This window comes from Silene latifolia, chromosome 7 (genome assembly GCF_048544455.1).
Source record: "Silene latifolia isolate original U9 population chromosome 7, ASM4854445v1, whole genome shotgun sequence".
Lineage (NCBI taxonomy): Eukaryota > Viridiplantae > Streptophyta > Magnoliopsida > Caryophyllales > Caryophyllaceae > Silene > Silene latifolia.
Window position 1 is genome coordinate 105,155,840 of NC_133532.1, and position 19,302 is coordinate 105,175,141.

Here is a 19,302-nt window from a genome sequence, read left to right on the forward strand (position 1 = left end):
AATCGCCCTATTTAACTTATGTCGTACATATAAACCGGTTTCATGGAAATGCGTGATAATAACCTTTTAAAATCACAAATTAACACTTAAATCACATCTAAGCTCAAGTTAATTATCCTAACACATTTTAGGACTCAAAAATCAGTCATCACTTAATTTTTGACAATAATTCAACTTGATTTAATTTTATGCTCATTTTTGACCTTAAAAACACAATATTTATGAAATAAATCCAAATTAAATCATAAAAGTTTCAAAATTTGAATTTTAAATTTTTGAACATTCTGGAATAATTCCATGACCCTCATAATGTCAAAAAACATGGTTAAAATTTTCGAATTAATTTTGAGAAAATATAGTTGCATTTTTATCGTTTTTATCTCATAAAATGTATAAAGTATACGAAAATTAAACCAATAATTTTTACAACTTTAGATCTGATTAGTGGGATATTAATGCAACTTAAAATAATTTTCTCAAGCCATGCAATACGTTTTAGCTAATTTTTGCTAAAATAGTCACTATTTATGCCATTTTTACTCAAAAATCCATAAATCATGCTAAAGAAGATATTTAAATCTAGAAATTTACATACTCTCTGTAAATCTTGCATGTGACATCATATTAAAAGATCATGGCTTAATTCGAAATTTTACTATTTTTAACCATTTTACCTCTTTCAATCCATTTTTATCTCATAAAAATCATAAATCATGCAAAATTAATCAAATTAACTCGTCCTTTTACATACAACTTGTAAAATATGCATGTGAGGTCATATAAATTTTCCAAGGTCAGAAACGAAATTTAACTATTTTTAGCATTTTAATTCCCATTTTAGTCATAAAAATGTAATAAAATGACCAAAAATCCTTAAAATGAGCAATAAATTTCCATAAATCATAAAAATGACCTAAAAACATTTTAGGACCAGAATATATAACATGCATGGTGATTTCGTGGCTTATACTTATAAATCACAAATTTTTAAGTTTTATATGTTAACCTTTTAACTCGGAAAAACAATAACCGATTATGCATGCAACATCCTTATGCTCTGATACCACTTGTTAGGTTCATATACCTATTATTAGACTCCTCTAATAGTGAACTAATTAACTTGTTAATTATTTGTTCTTTAGATCTAGTGCATGCATAACAAAAGGAAAGATTTATAAGAAAAACAATGTTCCTTACATTGTAGGTTGGTTCGAAAATTTGGGCACAAGTAAGGTCACCTTCCTTCACTTGTTCTTGAGCTAATAATAATGGATGATCCTCCTAAGACTCCAAGTTTAGAAGCCACTCCAATAAATTGCACCCAAGATGAATCCCAAAAATCTCTACTAATATTAACTAGATATATAGTAGAAATATTACCTTAATAATACTAATATTCTTATATTACTACTTCTAGTAATAGATTTGGTATATTAGTATTTGTTGAGAGTTTGAATGAATTTTGCATGTGAGGAATTTTAGAGAGAAACAAGTAAAACTAGCAAAACAAGCAAGTGTAAAAATGAGCAACCAAATGCTCACTATATGGTGCCAAAACCGGTTGGCATGGGGCAAAGAAAGAATCTTTTGCTTTTTAGTTTTTGCTTGTTTTATATATTGTAGGTAGATTGTGTAAGATGTAGTATGTAAAGGCTAGTATGTAGTGTCTCTTTCACACAATAACCAACATTAACATAAGACAAAAGAGCATCTTTGCTCATCTTATTATGACCGAAATATTGGTCCTTTTATGGACCATTTTGCCTTTTGTCATTTGTCCCACAAATGCTTATAAGTCTTATGTTTAACAATCTTACATTTTTAATTATTAATGTAATCATTTAACACTTAAATATTACAATTAATAATATAATATACACTCCACTTTTTGAGTAGTATACTACCATTATATCATCATATAATGGGTCCCATAATTACTAGTTAGTTAAAATTACAACTTCTTGTAACTTTAAATAACTAATTACCTCTACCTCAAAACTTATATTAATACCTCAACTAATTTAGTAATTTAACGCTTAATTACTAAATTTAATCTTTATTTAATCACATTAAAATAAGACGCAAAATTGCACTCCCATAATTAAGGAATTAATTAATCAGACGCATACAATTAATTAAATATCTATTTGGGCCTCATCCTATAGGTGTGACCTAAAGGGATCAATCGACCACCACCACCGTCACACGACAAGTAATGTCAAACTCTAGTTAGCCAATCATTACCGATTAATGACGGTCAGTCGACTGTATAAAGAATCATCCCTCACGTATTCTTAATATGAGATTTAATAATGATATTTAAATCATGTGATCGCACTATTGTTGAGGACACATTTCCCAACAGATTGACCAACGTAAATCCCATCTTATCCTTTCGGACACAATGGATGTTGTTATCAAACCAGTTACATCGAAACAAAGGCATTGTGAAATCAATGTAATCTAGTACCAATATTTCTTGAATAACACCATAATAAAGGCATTTTCCCCAAATAGGCTTTTTATCTTTTGAAGTAGCAAAGTGCATTGCCTCAAATTCAGAACTCACACCACTATTTTGCATTGTGCTCACCTCATCTTGCTCACGGGTGTAAAAAGTATATCCATTAATGGCAAAACTGTTGTAAAAGGTGACCCTGGCATTTGGACCTAAACCAAGACGTAGTAACCTAGGAGAGATGTCATCACCGGTTTGATGATCTGATAATCGTAAGACAATATTCCTAAACCACTCGGAAACGTCTTCGTATGCTCGTTCGCAATCAACTTCTCGGTCTTGTTTTGGTGATCGTATTTGAGCTCATCTTTGTGTTGTTGAATATAAGGTTGCACCTCATCTTCGTTGTTTAGCACATACATGTGTGCTAAATGCAACATTTCACGTGTCACAATTTTTTCAACCCGGCCCCTAATACCTTTTCCGGTCATCCAGCCACTATGACGATTCTTAGGAACGCCAATCAACTCCTCAGGGGAGAGATGAGCGTAACAATATGAAAGAGCTTCGTCTAAAATAGCGCGTTCAGCAATACAACCTTCCGGACGATACCGATTAGATGTATAGTCCTTGTAGACTTTCATCAATCTTTCGAAAGGATACTGGTATCTCAAGTACACGGGCCCAAGGTACAAAATCTCCCTAACCAAGTGAATGGTCGGATGAATCATGATAGTGAAGAAAGAGGGTGGAAAATACATTTCCAACTGACAAAGAGAGGTTACAACGAGGTCCTGCAATGAATCCGCGTCATCGGGATCGATGACTTTCTCGCATATGGACTGGAAGAAGAGACAGAATCTAGTTATAGCATATCTTACCTTTTCAGGTAAAATGGAACGAATAGTCACAGGTAGTAATTGTTGCATCAAAGTGTGACAATCATGTGACTTTAACCCGGTGAGTTTTAGGTCTTGTATCGACACTAGGCTTTTGATGTTCGACGAATAACCATGTGGCACTTTAATTCCATTCAAGCATGCACAGAACTCTTTTCTCTCATTCCGTGAAAGGGTAAAAGCTGCTGGCGGTAAAAATGTACGATTACCTCTCTTCTGTGGTGCCAACTCTAGCCTAATACCCATCATTTTCATATCTTCCCTAGCTGCGGCGTTATCCTTTGTTTTACCAGGAACATTGAGAAGGGTATTGATAATATTATCACAGACATTTTTCTCAATGTGCATGAAATCGAGGCAATGCTCGACCTCCGGTCAGGCCAATATGGAAGTTTATCAAAAAATATGGATCTTTTCTTATACCCACGAGTAGACAATTTAGAGCCGCTCTTCTTCCCATAATCTATCTCAATATGCTTTACTTTCGATAAACTTCATGCCTACTCAAAATTCTAGGAGGTTGACGAAGTTCTTGTCTTCCATTGAATGCTTTCAGCATCTTGCGATAACAATGGTCATGAGACAAGAACCTCCTATTTCCCATATACACATACTTACGAGAAGACTTCAAGTATTCAGACTCGATATCCTCCCACACAATGGACAAGCCTCTTTCCCATGAACTGTGTGCCCGGAAAGGTCGCCATAAGCCGGATAGTCGGTTATTGTACACAATAACATCGCTCTCAAATTGAAAGTTTCGTTCTTATATGCATCAAATACTTCTATCCCACTATCCCACAACAATCGCAAATCATCTAGAAGAGGTTCCAAATATACATCTATATCATTTCCAGGTTGTTTAGGGCCGGAAATTAACAACGACAACATCAAATACTTTCTTTTCATGCACACATATGGAGGTAAGTTATAAATAGCCAACACTACTGGCCAAGTACTATGTTGGCTACTCATGTTTCCGTGTGGGTTCATTCCATCAGTGGGGGCGCTAGACGTAAGTTTCTAGGTTCATTGCCGAACTCGGGATACTTAGCGTCGAACGATTTCCATTGCTTACCATCTGCCGGGTGTCTTAGCTTTCCATCATTTATTCTTCCTGTTTCATGCCAAGTTAACATTTTTGCATCATCGGGATTTGCATAAATCCTTATGACTCTTGGTATCAATGGAAAATACCACAACACCTTAGCCGGGATCCCTTCCTTATCCTTATAACGCCACTCCAAACATTTAGGGCAATTGGTTAAGTTTTGATATAATTTCCGATACAATATGCAATCATTTGGACATGCATGTATTTTCTCATATTTCATACCCACTCTCTTATTAGTTTTTTCGCCTCATATGTCTTAACAGGTAGAACATTACCATCAGGAAGCAACTCCTTTATCAAGGCTAAAAAACTAGTGAAACACGTGTCACTCACCCCATTTGCTCCCTTGATATTATACAACTTCACCACAGCCGACATTTTTGTGAACTTACAACCAGGATACAGAGGTGCTTCAGACTCACACAACTTCTCATACGTGTTGTTAAGGTCATCCCAATTACTAGTGTCATCACCTACATCTTCAAAAGTAATGGACTCATCATCATTCTCTTCATTATCTATAGACCCAACATTCAACTTCTCTACTTCCAACTCTTCCAACTCAAAAAACTCGGCAAACTCAGGATCATCAGTTAGCCTTTCGTGTACCTCAACATCATCTTCTTCAGAGTTATTCTCTTCCTCTAATGATTCCCATGAAAAATCCAATGTGTATAGGATCGACTAAATCTCCACTTTTCTAGGTGTATTTAAACGTCCGGAAAAGCCATATAGCTAATATTACCACATCTTTCACAAGGACATGCAATACTAGAAGAACCTTTCAAATTGTTCGAAACGAATTCATAAAATTCAGCTAAACCATCCTTGTAGGTGCGGTCACTCATATTTGCATCAATCATCCAAGTTCGAGTCATTATTCTACATTCGTAATAATAGGCAACTAATTGAGAAAATACAATAATAAGAAAACAAATAAACGAAATTCAGGAAAGCAATTAAGCTAAATTATCAACAAATTAGATAATAACCCAAAAAATCCTATATCTAGTTATAAGCGTTGCTAAGAAACATATATATACCTAATTGATAAACACGATGAGGGAGAGAAGACATGACAACAGTGACGGAGATGAAGACAGAGAGACGATCAGGGAGGAATGGAGGATGATATAGTTGATATTAGCTTGTGTTTGTGTTTGTAGCGTATAGAATAAAACAATATGTTGTTCTTAAGATTTTCATAATATTAATAACAACGGTTATTGAGTCTACAACCGTTGTTAAAACGTATTAAAAACGGGTTCTAATATAACCGTTGTGATTACTTTTCACTAATTTGGCGCCAAACAATTAACAACGGTTAAAATTTAACCGTTGTTATTAGTTTTTTCATTAACAACGGTTGTTTAAGTATGACCCGTTGTTAAAACCAATAACAACGGCTAACAACACATAACCGTTGTAATTAAGTTTGGTAAAATTCGCGGAATAAATTCTACAACGTGTTTTGATGATTTTCGTGAATAAGCGTTGTTAAAGAGCCGTTGTGGTTGCCTGTATTTGTAGTAGTGATTTGGCTATGTGAGGTTTATGGGTAAAATGAGAAAGGGGAACCTCTACCACATGTGTCAACAAACCACGGACCCGAATGCATATAGGTATCAAGTAGACTAGACTCATGCTTATGCAAATTGATGTGACATGCCTTATAAGGAGAAACTACTCTCATTCCTACATGAAATCGGTCATGAATGACACCGATTTAATAAGCTCTATCCTTAGAAATTTAAGTAGCTTGCCAATATTGAGTCAAGTCTATTCGTTTAGCAAAATTCCAACAAAAACTCGTAGACTATGCAAGTGACATACTTGGAAATGTTCAAAGTGCAAGGAAAGGGCAATGAGACAGAATGTAATGCAAACTCATCATTGAAATCCTTCCGTTCCGACTCGACCTAAATGCGAAAGTAAACGTGATTTTTTGATTTTTTTGATTTTTTGGTGGTTTTTCAATTTTTTTATTTTTTTTTGAATTGAAAACAAATGCAAGCTGAAATGCAATAAACGTGTGACTGAAATGCAATAAAAAACAAATGCAAATGCAATAGACATATGCATATACCCTCCCCAAACCAAAACGCACAATGCCCTCATTGTGCTCAAGAAGAAATCACCAAAGATCAACAAAGAATAATGGGAAGAATATAAGCAACAACAAAATAAAAGGAAACTAACAAAAAAGGATCGGAAACTCACAAAAGAAGACCTCCCCAAACCAGCCAAAAAAGGGGGAGGTCAGAATGCGTCTAATCCTCACCATCATACTCGCTACCCTCATCCTCCTCGGATTCCGAGTCATCCTCCTCTTCCGCCTCAGCAGCAGCGGCAGTAGTAGTCGTAGGAGTAGATCTCGAAGCAGGCGGAGGATATCCGCCCACCGGGGGAACAAAGAAGGACGGGTGAGTCCAGGGACCTCGTGGGAGCATCCCTGTCCGAGCGTACTCCTCGTAAACTGGGTACATGGCCAGTGCCATGTCTATCCGGTGCTGATCAAAACTCCTGCACAAGTCACCAAACACACGTGAAACCGCCCTTTGGTCCATGACCGCATGGATAACAATAGGTGTAGGGGGACTAAAAGTAGCCGGGAAACCCGTGGGAGCAGGAGTGGAGGAGGAGGGGGCCTGTGAAGAGGAGGCACGAGCTCGCCTCGAGGTACTAGCAGTAGTGGTGCCCGCCCTAATAGGGAGCCTGTAGCTAGGCAAGGGCGGGCGAGTCGCCCCCAAAACAGTGGTAAAGGGCAAGATGGGAGGGAGGCCAAGGACAGGGATGGAGTCGCAAATGGAAGAATCAATCTTCCACCGACCCCGTGTATCAACCCACTTCACATACCTGGCGTAGTCAAGGTCCATGAAGCGTGCGTCAGGGTCAAGAGGGGCCTCCTCTCGAGGGAAGACAAGAACCAGACGGTTGGCGATACGAGTCACAAACTCACCATAAACAATAGTGGCCAAAGAGGTACCCTCACTTATAGTGTGAAAATGAGAGGCAGTCAAATAAGATATGTTATAAATACGGGCTACCCGACTTTCAATGTTCAGATAGCCCGCCAAGATAGACAATTCAATGGTATTAACATTATTTGACTCTTTGCGGCCGAAAATGGTATTACCCATCGGGCGGAAAAAATAACGAAAAGGGGGTAAGTGGACGGAAGTGCCCGTCCTCTTAGGGCCGTTCCAGTCAGAGATACACGACCACATTACCCTATGCACATCATAAGGTTCTGTGGTGTTACCCTCGAAACAAAGACCCAAATAACCAGCAAATTCGGCCAATGTCAAGGAGTAGGTGACATTAAACAGCCGAAAAGAAATGCAAGAGCTACTCCTATTAGCTTTAAAAGAAGCCTGGTCAAAAGCAAAAGACGAGAAAAACTCAAGGGTTAGAGTGTAGTAGGTGAACTCAGCCATGTCCACCAGTCCTGACATCCCTGTCCCATTTAGCAGAGACACGATAGATTCAAGACACCCTAGTTTCTCTAAAGTTGGCTTATGAATAAAACGGGTTGCCTAAACTTTTATTTTTTCGACCAAGGTAATGAATTTAGCTCGCTGAGTAGAGGTAGAGAAAGTAACCTGTGGATAGTCAGGTAGACTATCCGTAGTTGCTTCGATCATTAGCGGCGGACCCCGCGGCCGTTTAGCTGCTCCTTGACTGGACTGCCCACTGAACATCGTCTGCTTCCCTTTTGTCATTGTTGCTTCCTACAAAGTTAACAAATCAACAACTAGCTTCCCATAATTTGAACAATGAAAATTTATAAACCCTAAACAAAATCAGAGATTGAACACGAAATTAGGGTTTCGAAAATTTGAGGGAAACGGATTTAAGCATCTCCTAGTTGCTAAGATGGCTTGAAAATCAAGGGAATAGGATAGCAAAGGCAATTAAAGCACAAATTCGAAAAGAAATTAGCCCTAAATCGATTTTCCCCAAATCGATTTTTTCGATACATGGTGACATTGCTCGAAATTTGGGCCTAGAAATTCAGTAAAAATCGAATTTAAAGGGTTAAAAGAGGATTAGAGACATACCTTTTATGAGAACTTGGAGATTTGAATAAGAAAAATCGAGATTAAAGGGGGATTGGAATCGCAATCGCAAAAGGGGAAGAACTTAGGGTTTTCTTATTTTTTTGTTCAAATGAATATGAATGAATGAATGAAATAGAAATTAGAACTTCCCTTTTAATTCGCCCTCTGATGTCGCGTGGTGGTCGATCGACTATCTTACCCAATCGATCGACCAATCTCCCTATGAAACAGCTTATGCCTTTTTCTCCTCAGTCGATCGACTGGTGAACTTGGTCGATCGACTGCATATGCTGGCAATTAATCTCAAATACGTCAAAAATTTATTTTTCAACTTCAATTTCCCGTCTTTCTCTCATCGACATCCAGTAGATCATCCTACGCACTTTGCATAAATTAATTACCTGCAAACATTCTCAAAGGCGCACGTTCTTCCAAAAAAGAAATTGCTAATTAAAATGAAATAAGCTAAAGTTCCTAATGCAAATTAATGAAATAAAACTGTAAAGTTCCTAATTACAAAAAATGTACAAGCCGGGTTGCCTCCCGGTTAGCGCTGGTTTAAGAGGTCCCGCACGACCTTCTCACCTCAATTTGCAGCTTCTAAAATTGGGTCAAAGTACAGTACTTCGACCTGCCCAACAAATTCGTCTGCACCGTGATAGTGTTTCACGTATTGACCGTTCACTTTGAATCGGTCTCCAGATGAGGTCTCCAATTCAACTGATCCGAATTTTGTAACTGCTGTGACCGTATAAGGGCTAGTCCACCTGGATTTCAGCTTACCAGGAAATAAACGGATACGAGCATTAAAAAGAAGTACCTTATCGCCAAAATGGAACTCGCGCTTAATGATTCACTTGTCGTGCCAGCGCTTCGTTTTCTCTCTGTAGATCCTAGCATTATCATAGGCCAACAGCCTAAATTCCTCCAGCTCATTTAGCTGTGTCATACGTTTCTCACGAGAGAGGTTAGGATCCAAATTCAAATCACAAATAGCCCACCAAGACTTACGCTCCAACTCAACAGGTAAATGACATTTCTTACCATAAATCAATCGGAATGGTGACATCCCAATCGGCGTTTTAAACGCGGTCCTATAAGCCCATAAGACATCATCTAACTTAAGACTCCAATATTTCCGTGATTTAGAAACAACTTTAGCTAAAACTGCTTTCAATTCTCGGTTAGAAATCTCAACCTGACCACTAGTTTGGGGATGATACCCCAAACCTCTACGATGTTGGACACCGAATTTAGTCAATAAAGCACTAAGTTGTTTCTCTTTAAAATGCTTTCCACCATCGCTAATGACAACCCTAGGGACACCAAAACGAGGGAAAATAATCTTTGTAAATAGCTTAATCACGGCTTTTGCATCGCAATGGGGAGTAGCGATAGCTTCTACCCATTTGGACACATAATCTACAGCTACGAGGATATATTTATTACCTTGACTGCTCGGAAAAGGTCCTTGATAATCAATGTCCCAGACATCAAAAATCTCAACCTCTAGAATGCCTGCCTGTGGCATCTCATGTCTCCTTGAAATATTCCCCGATCTTTGACAAGCATCGCATTCAGCAACAAAATTGCGACTATCTGCATACAAAGTTGGCCAATAGAAACCAGATTGGAGTACCTTAGCCACAGTCCGGGACGGACCGTGGTGACCACCATAGGCAGAAGAGTGGCAAGCTTCTAGGATATCCTTCACCTCCCATTGAGGCACACATCTCCGGATAAGACCGTCTGCACATTCCTTGAAAACATAAGGATCATTCCAAAAGTATTGTCTAGCATCATAAGCGAACCGCTTCTTCTGCTGCCATGAAAGCTCGGGTGGTATCTTACCTGTCACAGCAAAATTAGCGTAATCAGCAAACCACGGAGGTGGATAAGTCCCCGAATTAGTAATAGCTAACAGACTCTCATCAGGAAAATAATCATTAATGGGTAACGAATCCTCCCTTTCTGTCAGCTGCAGACGAGATAAATGGTCATCCACCACATTCTCTGCACCTTTCTTATCTTTGATCTCCAAATCAAACTCCTGCAAAAGGAGTATCCACCTCAAAAGCCTCGGCTTCGCATCCTTCTTAAGAAAGAGAGTCTTTGCCACACGCATGATCGTATAAACAATAACCTTAGAACCTAACAAATAAGACCGAAATTTATCTAAGGCAAAAACTACAGCTAGAAACTCCTTCTCAGTGGTGTAATAATTGACTTGAGCCTCATCCAGAGTTCGGCTCGCATAATATATGGCATTCAAAACTTTATTTTTCCGCTGTCCCAAAACTGCACCAATCGCATAATCGCTGGCATCACACATAATCTCGAATGGGAGGTCCCAATCGGTAATTTGAATGATTGGCGCAGAAACTAGAGCCTCCTTTAACCTGTTAAAAGCTAAAAGGCACTCATCAGTAAACTCAAAGACAGCATCCTTAAGGAGCAATTGTGTAAGTGGTTTAGCAATTTTTGAAAAATCCTTAATGAAACGCCGATAGAAACCAGCGTGACCAAGGAAACTCCTCACTCCTTTAACATTCACGGGAGGAGGCAATTGCTCAATCACCTGCACTTTTGCCTTATCAACATGTATACCCTTATCAGAAATCAGATGCCCTAACACAACTCCCTCATTGACCATGAACTGACATTTTTCCCAGTTTAAAACAAGATTAACATCAATACAACTCTGCATGACTTTATCAAGATTAGCTAAACAACGATCAAAGTCATTACCATAAACTGAGAAATCATCCATAAATACCTCCATAATGTTCTCTATATAATCAGAAAAAATCCCCATCATGCACCTCTGAAAGGTAGCTGGGGCGTTACACAATCCGAAAGGCATTCTGCGGTATGCAAAAACACCCTGTGGACAGGTAAAAGTGGTCTTAATCTGATCATCCGGATGAATAGGGATCTGAAAGAACCCTGAATATCCGTCTAGAAAACAGAAAAATTTGTTAGAAGCAAGTCTTTCAGTCATTTGGTCAACAAAAGGGAGGGGGAAGTGGTCTTTCTTGGTGGCGGCATTCAACTGTCTATAATCAATGCACATCCGCCACCCTGTCACAACTCGCGTTGGTATTAATTCATTTTTCTCATTTTTAACCACGGTAGTCCCTCCTTTCTTCGGAACTACCTGAACTGGGCTAACCCACTTGGAGTTGCCAACTGTATAAATAATACCTGCATCGAGTAGTTTCATCACCTCGGCCATAACAACTTCCTGCATCTTCGGGTTTAACTTGCGTTGACCTTGTCTGTAAGGCTTGTGGCCTTCCTCCAGCTCTATCCTGTGCATACAAATATCAGGGCTGATGCCCTTAATATCATCCAAATAATAACCTAAAGCTTTCCTGTTTTTCTTAAGCACACACATCAAAGCAGAAAGCTGGTCATCATTAAGCTTAGCACTAACAATAGCTAGGTACTGCTCCGTATCATCTAAAAAGACATACTTAAGATTAGGAGGAAGTGGCTTACACTCTGGCACCTTTACCTCTACAGCATAGGCAGAATCAGCTTCAATGGTATAGCAAGTGTTTACCAAATTTTCATTGGCCAGGCTTATGAGCATCTCATCTTCTTGCTCTGTGAGCTCGTAGCTTTCCATTGAGGCTACCAAAACATCTAGCTCCTCATCATTCACCGTTGTATTATCTACACACTCATCTAAATGGGTTAGATCAGCTAGGGGATCTTTGGCTAAGGATTCCCTCCAGTTACAATTAACAGCCATGTCAACAATATCAACGGAATAACACGTATCATCGAGGTTGCCGCCTTACGAGCAAGACTGAACTCAATGGTGTCATCCCCTACCTCTAAGGTTATGATTCCACGTTTGACATCTATTACAGCCCCAGCTGTATGTAAAAATGGTCTACCTAAAATAATAGGTATCTGACTGTCCTCTGCAATGTCCAAAACAACGAAATCGACAGGAATAAAAAACTTACCCACTCGAACGGGTACATCCTCTAAGACTCCTAAAGGTCTCTGAGTCGATCTATTTTCCATCTGAAGGGTAATATCGGTCACCTTAAGTCTACCAATATTTAGCTTTTCGCAAACAGAATATGGCATGACACTGACACTGGCCCCTAAATCACAAAGGGCCTTTCCAATTTCGTGGTTACCTATAGTACAAGGAATTGAAAAGCTACCCGGGTCCTTTAATTTAGGTGGTATGTTAATTTGCGAAAGAGCATTACATTCTTCCACAAAAGCAACAACACCATCATCATGAAAATTTCTCTTATGATTCAAAATGTCTTTCATAAATTTAGCGTAAGAGGGTGCCTGGGTAATTAGATCAGTGAAAGGAATGGTTACCTCAAGATTCTTGACCATCTCCAAAAACTTACCAAACTTGCGCTCCAGCTTAGTATTCTTTAAACGCTCCGGATACGGGACTGCAACACTGGCCGTAGGATCAGCAACCTTCGGCTTCCGTAAATTTAAAACCTCCGTCAAATCATCAATAAGTATAGAATCATGCAAATTAATTGACGGATTTGCGTCCTGCACTGGAGACCCAGTCGATCGACCATTGGGCTCGGTCGATCGACCACATGCGCTGGGTTCGAACAGTTTCTGGTCAGAAACTCCTTCGTCAGGAACTTCGGTCGATCGACTGATATTGTTGGTCGATCGACCACATGCGCTGGGTTCAATTAGTTTCTGGTCAGAAACTTTTTCATCAGAGATCCTGGTCGATCGACTGATGTTGTTGGTCGATCGACCGCTTGTACTGGCAGTAGAGCTCGTTTTCGCACCAGAATTTAAGTCTGACTTTTCAGCATTTTCCGAGCCTTTTCTTGGCTTATCAGGACCGTCATATGAGAGACCACTGCGGAGGTGAATTGCATTAAGTGTCTCGATAGGAGCCTCACATTTGCTTGAAGAATTGGCGACTTGGTTAGCCGCTAAAATCTCTAACTGCTTTGCAAAATTCTTTCTAGATTCAATCCCAGCTTCTTCTATTTTCGTGACTTGAACCAAAAGAGCTCGGATTATTTCTCTCAATTCCGCGGTCTCATCTGAGTTATGAACAGGAATTTCAATTTCTCTCTCGGAAACCTTAGAAGTCTCGAGCTTTTCGAGCCGGGCTGTAATAGAAGCTATGAGTGTCGCAACGGCACTCATTTCATCACTTTGCTTTCGCGAGTTTCCACGCGAACTCCCAAACTCAGCTCTATGGACTGCCATCTCCTCAATAATGTTCCAACCTTTATTCTGACCAGTATTATTTTGGAACCTACCATTCGCAGCTGCATCCAGGATAACCTTGTAGTCATCATATAAAGAATTGTAGAATAAGTTGCAAAGGTACCACTGCTGGAAACCGTGGTGAGGGACAGACCGAACCAAACTCTTGAAACGTCCCCATGCTTCACAAAATTCCTCATCAGGTCCTTGCTGGAAATTTGTAATTTTGCTTCTCAAGGCATCAGTCTTTGCGAGTGGGAAGTATTTTTTGTAGATAGCTAATGCTAGAGATGTCCAATCCATGACTTCAGCTGCTACCCTATCAAGGTAGCGATACCAATCTCGCGCAGAATCCTTCAAGGAGTATAAGAACATCATCCCCTTTACTTCATCTTGGGTCACCCGGTAATGCAGACAGGGTATGGAACAATGAGAGTCCGTGAAAATTTCCATATGCTTCAAAGGATCCTCGTCCGGTAGACCAGCAAACTGATTTCGCTCCACTAAATCGATATAGGAGGAACGGAATTCGAAATGACCATGAGTGGGCGTGGGTAAATCGTATCCCTTTGGAACATGCTGCACTTGTGGCTGAAGATTATCATATATTATAGTCATGATCGCGAAACGGAGAGTACTCAAGCCTTCCTCTCAAAAATCTGTCCTCTAACTGTGCAAAAGCAAAACTAGAAGCAAGAGTAAGCAACGACCTCAAGGAACCAAAGTTCCTTGAGACAAAAAAAATAAACTAAAAATAAAGCAAACAGAATTACACCGTCTCCCCGGCAACGGCGCCAAAATTTCATACCGTCGTTTTGTATCAAAATTAAATTTATAAATCCGAACTAAAACTATAGCTAGTGATAGTAAGGGTCGAACCACAGAGAGACAAAATCAATTCTATTTGCTATTTTCAGTCTAAAAATGTAACAATTGTGGAGGGGGGGGGGGGTTGGTTGATTGATTCTCTACTAACTACTGAAAATTAAATGAAGTTTAAGTAGATAATAAAAGGTAGCTAGGAATTTCGGTTCACCATGGCTTAAGGGTCAGTCTAGTAAAGTCAAGATCTGTCCAATACCGTCTCATGATGTCAAATAGGTCGTCTAAGTCCCTATTCAAATTAAGCCTTTCGGTCTCTTTTCCACCCTAGAAAGAAACTAAATTACTTTCGCTCTATAGTCCTTCCAATTACTTGTAAGAAATCTAACTCCGCTAATTTCTCAATCTAGCAAAGGGGTAAAATCTCACAGTAGTAAATAAGACCGGTACGGGTTCAACCTAGACTTAATAAAATCATCTCATGACGCCATGGATTCCCTAATTCCTAGCATAGGAATTTTTCCTACGCATGATTAAAATTATAACAATTGCAAACTTAAAGACATACAATGAAATTGACATGATTGAATTGAAAATTAAATAGAAGATTAAAACTGAATTACTTGAAAATAAATTGGTAACAACGGAAATTAAAAGGACAAGAATAAAGGAAGATTGAAATTAAATTAAAGCTTACTGAAGAAATTGATGAACAAACAATTAATTCGAATCCGAGCCTCCACTTCGTGTCTCCAAAACTAGATCTAAAACTTCAGTTGTTGAATAATAAAAAGCATAACCTAAATTATTGTTGCCTTCTACTGATAAACGTTCTCCCCAAAAGTTAATTACAAGTGGGCTTTCAAAAGTCTAACGCATAAAGTAAATCACAAGTTTGCGGCCTGGTCGATCGACTGGGTGGCACGGTCGATCGACCACCCCGATCTGATCTTTGCCTCTTTGCTTTGAACTTCCACGGTCGATTGATGGAGATGTTGGTCGATCGACCAACTATCTTTGTCAAGATAACTTCCTTTTCTCTTCCAATCAGCCTCTTCACTTCATGCACGCATCCCAAGGTGAGCAAGTCCGAACTCCCATCTTCCAAGTTTCCATAAAGTTGCTTCCGGAGGACGATTTAAGCTTGATTTAGCTTACTTCCACTCATTCCTACAATAAATCATAGAAATTCTAAAGTAAACCGTTTCGGGAGAAATAGTAGCTTTAAGCTAACAAATACGCATAGAAATACGTGCCAAAAATGCAAATAAAGTGTATAGAATATGCACGTATCAATACACACATCACCTTCTCCGACCACCCATACTCCTCTGACTGCCCGAAGGTCCAGTCCTGCCAGATTACCAATCGCAACCAGTAATCCTCGCCGCCAGTGGGGGACCGCAGCCGTACCCACCAAATCCCCGCTCATCAATCCCGAGCGAAAACCCATGTTCCTTAATGTGCATATCCCCTCCTTTGGCGGGTTCCACAAAGGGCAAATCAAGGGCGTGAATCCACTCCCGCAAGTGACTCCACTCAGCCGAGGACGCGCCTCGCAAACCATAGACAAACAAACAACAACCAACTACAACCAATCCACACTACCAATCATAACACCAAATACAACCAGATTCTATAAACAACATACTATACAACCAACAGTACTGAGTAGAAAAACCTACCTCTAACAAACCGCAGCGATACCGCACACGACCATACGATGACAAGCAACCACCATAACCACCTATAACAAACAGTTTGACCATCTATTACTACTATCACAACCACAAACGAAAGCAAGGAGGACGATGATGATGATGATGACAACATACCTATACATAGCATTCCGGCGACAAGACCGCTACCCGATTCATGCTTCCCATCCCCATGGTGTCTCAACTCTCAAAAGCTCCAAAAGGATGAATATAGATGAATGGATAGAGAGGTGACGACATCTAGGTTTAGGAGAAAAGAAAATGAAATGATTTGATTTCACAATATCACGATTTATATTTCCCCGTTGAACTCCCGTAACTCGATCGAGTGTGTAACTTACTCGATCGAGTGACCTCTACTCGATCGAGTGACTGAGCTACTCGATCGAGTAGCCTCCGCTAGATCGAGCCTCCTGAAATCAAAAGGGTTACTACGTCACAAGGTGAACTCGTAAGGTTTCCGAAGGTCTAGAAAAGTGTCTAAGGTCAGTCAACGATGGTCAATGGGTCCCTAAAAGGACGAGTATTACAATACCTGGGTAATTAGCTCAGTGAAAGGTTTAGTTACCTGAAGATTTTTGACGACCTCCAAAAATTTACCGAATTGCTGCTCGACTTTTGTGTTCTTTAGGCGCCCCGAAAAAGATACCTTGATGACCTTCCCCATTTCGACATTGCCACAACAATAAAAAAACAAACAGATTGATGTCAGATAAAATGACTATTACAAATCCTAATTTAAAAAACATAAAAGGTTAAATCTAATAGAGGATGTTTGGAAAAGATAGAAGAAAGATTAATGGAGTAGAGGTTACCTGACTCGACATATTCAAAGAGAGAGAGAACGAGAATCCAAATGGATGAAACAAGAAAAATAAAGATGGAAGAAAGATTAATAGGATTGGTGAGTCTTCTATTTGAATAACATATAAGGAAGATGGTATGGTCAAAATATGAAGTAAAAGTATTACTTAAAGATAAATTTTGAAATGAATGACTGAGATTCTTTCTTTTTTGCTACTTTAATAAAATGGTAGTGATATATACCCAAACATAATATTAGATAGCAGTTTATTTAGGAAAATTACTTAGATAGCAGTCAGTTAATGGGCCGGACCATGGTTCAAAAGTTTTCAAAAAAGTCCCTGTTATGGTAGAGACATGATTTATACACAACCAAATCACAGTTTTGGCCCGAAAAAAATTTAAAAGAGCGTAACTTAAAAAAACAAGGTTAACTTTGTGATTTGTTTTGCCATTCATACTAATAGAGTAATAGCAGCGGTGGATCAAGGGGCTAGCGGTGAAAGGTGAGCAAAAAATCCGATTATCCGAACTGATCCGATATTCGACCGGATCCGATCCGAAAAAGTGGATATCTGATCCGAAAAACAGTTCGGATCAGATATCCGATCCGAAAATTTCGCATACGGATCAAATATCGAATAGTTTAAAAAATTTCGGATATCCGATAACCGATAGTTTATTAGATTTATGACTACATATGATTTATTAACACTAAATTTTGTTCTAGTCCAATGTCCGAAAAAGAAATTTACTGGGATATAAAAGTAAGGAAGATTTAGAGTCAAATTATTGTAAAAGGTTTACATTGAAAATTGATTTCTAAGATAAAGAAAAATACATAGAAAGTAATAGTCTTGAAATCGGATCGAATAACGGATATTTGGATATCTGAACCGAAATTTTCGGATACTTAAAATCGGATATCTGAATGTTTCGGATAAAATATCGGATAATGAAATTTGTGAATTTCGGATACAGATATCCGATCCGAAATCGATTTCGGATCGGATATATGATCCATGCTCTGCCCTGCTAGCAGGAGCGTTCGTCCCTGCAGACGATCGAAAATTTTAAAGCTTTTAGTTAAAATTTTCAAGATGTTTCGTATTTTCCTTAGACTATTATCCGTTTTCCCATTGAGATTTTCACCCCATGCTGAGATTAATTCTTGGTTCCGTCCCTGAGTAATAGGATTACGAAATTAGAAACTAGGAGGGCCAGTTGTTAAAGATTAGTAAGTAGCGTTGAGTAGGGACTAGGGTAGTAAATTGGTAATGGGCCTCACCAAACTACCTTTCATAAGTGTCCAAAAAGATCCAACTCCCAAAAGAATAAGATATACTCCCTATTAAAAGGCAGAGGTTAGCCACCATTTTTCCTTGGCCCCACATTTGTATTTGAGCACATGTCAAAATTCATCTTACATTATTCTTCACTACTATCATCACGTATTAAAGTGGCTGATGTGATGTGAGTAGTAAAAACTCTCTAAATAAGTAATTAATAAATCTGACTATTGTGTATGAAAAAGACAAACTTAAAAGAAATTAATCTATTAAATTATTTTCAATACTCCGAAAAAAATTACCCCAACTGTCGAACACCAAACAAAAAGGTCATCATATAACGTAAACAATCACCACTAATGTTTTGTCAACTTCGACCATGTACTACGCCTAATGAAAAAGAAGTGACTTTGACTCCCATTTTATAATCCACAATTTTTTTGACATCCTGCCGTTTCTTTTAGAATGTGTGAAGAGCAATATTACAAATAACACAATTACGGAAAAAAAATCGGCGAATACACTTTAGGAATGCGGCGTTATAATCAGGATCCTTCGTTTCATTTTTGTGTTTCATCTTATGTTCCACTGCTTTACTCTTTTAACATCTCATTCTTTTATCATATCTAAATAGGAGTAAGTACTTTTTATATTTAATCTTTATGCCCTAAAACTTTTGAGAGACGGTATCTCAATAAGATATTGAAAGACCATTTTATCATACCCATTTTTGTACTTTTAGTAAGCATGTTATCATTAATTCTAACTTAAAATGTCACTTTTATTTGGTCCATGTTTTCATAATAATAATTACCATACTTATTTTTATTATATATTGTAATCATATTTATTGGTACCTCATTCTATAATGTTCGTACTCATTTTATTGTTTTTTGTACCATTTTCCC

The 19,302-nt window shown here is 38.6% G+C and overlaps 1 non-coding gene across 1 annotated transcript; it reads left to right on the forward strand.

Moving 5' to 3' along the window:
- The first annotated feature begins 13,894 nt into the window (after positions 1–13,894).
- On the forward strand, positions 13,895–14,003 carry LOC141593290 (small nucleolar RNA R71). Its single transcript, XR_012521385.1, has one exon. It is a non-coding gene; the product is annotated as a small nucleolar RNA R71 (small nucleolar RNA).
- Positions 14,004–19,302: the final 5,299 nt, after the last annotated feature.